This window comes from Cucurbita moschata, unplaced genomic scaffold (genome assembly GCF_002738365.1).
Source record: "Cucurbita moschata cultivar Rifu unplaced genomic scaffold, Cmos_1.0 Cmo_Scf00372, whole genome shotgun sequence".
In the NCBI taxonomy this organism is placed as follows: domain Eukaryota; kingdom Viridiplantae; phylum Streptophyta; class Magnoliopsida; order Cucurbitales; family Cucurbitaceae; genus Cucurbita; species Cucurbita moschata.
This window is the reverse complement of record NW_019268888.1, coordinates 3,222-6,292: the sequence shown is the minus strand read 5'-3', so window position 1 is coordinate 6,292 and position 3,071 is coordinate 3,222. Positions and strand designations below refer to the sequence as shown.

Here is a 3,071-nt window from a genome sequence, read left to right as displayed (position 1 = left end):
ACTTTACCTACGTTTGAGAGGCACTATAATGGTCAAGTTCAATGGTATTTTAGATTAAAAAGACTTTTATGAACTTTGTACCTTTGTTAGTGTTACTTTGTACCTTTGTTTGTGTTACTTTGTACCTCTGTTAGTGTTATGTTATAGACATTTGGTCAAGTTCAACAAGTGGGGTTGAGGTGATTCAAATGGTTAATGCCACTTTATTTGATTCAAATTGTTAATGTGATAATCGAGCTGAATAGTTACAGGTTATTTCCAAGGTCTCTCTTATTGAACGCCAACAAGACTGAAATGATTGAGATGAGCACATGAGTGAGTTTGACCAAATTGAAATAAAATCAAATAAAATCACTAAAAAAAATCAATAAAATAGATAAAAAAAAGTGAAAAAAAATTAGCCTTATGACACTTCCTTCNCTTCAACTCGAAGGGCAGTAAATAAAGGATTCCTTCGCCCAAGACCCATGATCCTACTCCCAACATGGAAATGATAAGCTATAGAATCATTCCAAGAACCTCAATGGATGGGTTACAAACTTACATTACCAATCTCGACAACGGGACGTGTCATCTGTGTTAGAAGAACGACCGCATTAGAGCAAGTCATGAGGATAGAAGATCCCGTTGGAGGATGATAGACCAACCGTAATCTTCAGCCCAACGAGCCAAGCTTTTGTAGAAGCAAGAACCCTTGTATTAAAGAAATTAACACCTTCTTATACAAAATTGGAAATGATAAGCTATAGAATCATTCCAAGAACCTCAATGGATGGGTTACAAACTTACATTACCAATCTCGACAACTGGACGTGTCATCTGTGTTAGAAGAACGACCGCAAATGATAAGCTATAGAATCATTCCAAGAACCTCAATGGATGGATTACAAACTTACATTACCAATCTCGACAACTGGACGTGATGTGTTAGAAGAACGACCGCATTAGAGCAAGTCATGAGGATAGAAGATCCCGTTGGAGGATGATAGACCAACCGTAATCTTCAGCCCAACGAGCCAAGCTTTTGTAGAAGCAAGAACCCTTGTATTAAAGAAATTAACACCTTCTGATAAAGCTAGAAACTTGATCATGGCTTGATTGAATTACTGAGATGCAATCTACCATTTCTATAAGGGGGGATCGAAATGACAAAGATATGCTTAGATTTCTATAAAAGGGGGATCGTCTCAACTTGAGAGATTAATTTTTAGATTTCTATAAGGGGGATCGTCTCAACTTGAGAGATTAATTTCATTGATCACAAATATGCTTAACGTGATTCTTATTATCATCATCTACATCAAAAGAACTCAACTAAATTGTGCAACGCAAACCACATGCGGTGAACATGAATCGAACACATGACCTTTAGATCTTCAATCTGATGCTCTCCCAACTGAGCTATCCCCGCAATCATTAGAAATCAAAATTCATCAGTAAAGATATTTTCTTCCTGTACAGAGGAAGAGAACGATGATATGGCCAGTTCAACTAAACTATCCAAGTCAACTCAAAATTTTACCTTTTCTCGGGTTTTCTCAATTTTAGCCCCATTTCAGACCGATTCTCCTAGAAAATCTTATGGTTTCAGAAAATAGACACAATAAGGAGTATGTGGAAGGAAATATGAAATAATTCAGATACTGGAAGCTTAAGAATGGACGTCCCAAACGTCCACGACGAGGCAAGTAGCCACCTTGGATTTTTTGTTAAGAAATACTTGTAGAAATCGCTTGGATTTTCATATGAACCCTAAACCAAGTATGAATTAAGGATATATGAAAGAGAAACCCAAAGAACCGTGAGTTAAGACCCTGAACCGATTAAATAGCTCGAGATTTAAGTAACATTAAAATAACCTACTATAAGAGCACCGCTGCCTATCAAATTTTAATACTGAGCATATTATAGTATGTTGAGGTTAGATATGAAATTTGGTGGTCATTGGATAAGGATAAGTAGGTAAACCAAGAAACGGTGTAAAATGACCATAATGCCCCTAAGGTAATTTACCTTCGGTTCATGACCTAGATGACCTTCAAATGCTATGAAATTCATCAGTAGATCTTATTTTATGAAGTGTTATATGAATCCTTATCCCAAGAGGTTTATATAAGGTAATGAAGTTTGGGAGTTATTGGAAAACTTTAGTTAGCGAAACTAAGATACGGGAGAAAATGCTCATCACGATCCATATGACCTTTGCCATGAATTACGATGTTTATAAGTTTTGTAGTCAATGTTACCAATGTTTGCTGCACACAAAAGAAGATAGGGAAGTTAAATTTTTAAGTCACTTTTAGAAAGTATGCTGGATTGTTTTCACCTGCATGTCATCCTCAGATTCATGAACAAACTGAGGTGGTTAATAAAATATTAGGAGCATTGCTTAGGGCTATTATTTATAAGAATATTAAGTCATAAATTGGATAACAAATTATTGTTTTCAACTACATGTCATCTTCAGATTAATGACCAAACTGAGGTGGTTAATAGAACATTAGGAGCATTGCTTAGGGCTATTATTTGTAATAATATTAAGTCTTGGGACGAATGTTTGCCACTCATTGTTCTCTTCTTGAAGTTGCTTACGGATTTAATCCACTTACGCGTCTTGATTTGCTTTCTACTCATTCTAATATTTTTGTGAGTAAAGCAGCCACAAGTAAGGCAAATGGGATCAAAATATTGCATAAAGAGGGGAAGGAGACAATTGAGAAATAAAATTTCAATGTTGCTTCAAGAATTAACAAAGGACGGAATGAAATCATTTTTCAACCCGGTAACTGGGTTTGGATACATTTTCGTAAGGAGTGATTCCCATCTCAAAGGAAGACAAAGTTACATCCAAGAGGGGATGACCCTTATCAAGTTCTTGAAAGAATTAATAACAATGCATATAAAATGATCTTCCATGAGAATTTTCAGCACATTCTACTTTCAATGTTGCTGACTTGAGTTCTTTTGATGTAGGTGATGATTTTCTGATTCGAGGACGAACCCTTTTGAAGACGGGGAAGATGATAAGGATCACGGTGTTCCAAATGTTCCAACTGGACCTATTACACGAT

The 3,071-nt window shown here is 36.0% G+C and overlaps 1 non-coding gene across 1 annotated transcript; it reads right to left on the bottom strand.

The window, feature by feature from the left end:
• Nucleotides 1-1,338: 1,338 nt before the first annotated feature.
• Nucleotides 1,339-1,411, bottom strand: TRNAF-GAA. Its single transcript has one exon. It is a non-coding gene; the product is annotated as a tRNA-Phe (tRNA).
• Nucleotides 1,412-3,071: the final 1,660 nt, after the last annotated feature.